This window comes from Bison bison, unplaced genomic scaffold (genome assembly GCF_000754665.1).
Source record: "Bison bison bison isolate TAMUID 2011002044 unplaced genomic scaffold, Bison_UMD1.0 scf7180017854008, whole genome shotgun sequence".
NCBI classification, from domain to species: domain Eukaryota; kingdom Metazoa; phylum Chordata; class Mammalia; order Artiodactyla; family Bovidae; genus Bison; species Bison bison.
In genome coordinates, this window is record NW_011484581.1 from 12,116 (window position 1) to 12,317 (window position 202).

The window sequence follows — 202 nt, forward strand, 5'->3', positions numbered from 1 at the left end:
AGAGACAAGAACAGTTTTCTGCCACAGTTACAGCAGACAAGGAAGTGAGCAAAACCTTGCTAATTACAGTGCATAGCAAGTTTGAATGGGACTGTCTCTAACATACATAAACTTCTGATTTCCCTGATAACAAGCATAACTCCAAAAAATATCTAGCTACTGGCCACTGGCCATTGTAGACAAGCAGCCATTCTGCAGAGCT

The 202-nt window shown here is 41.6% G+C and overlaps 1 pseudogene; it reads left to right on the plus strand.

Moving 5' to 3' along the window:
- Window positions 1-202, plus strand: part of LOC104999979 — a 2,130-nt pseudogene that overhangs the window by 974 nt on the left and 954 nt on the right.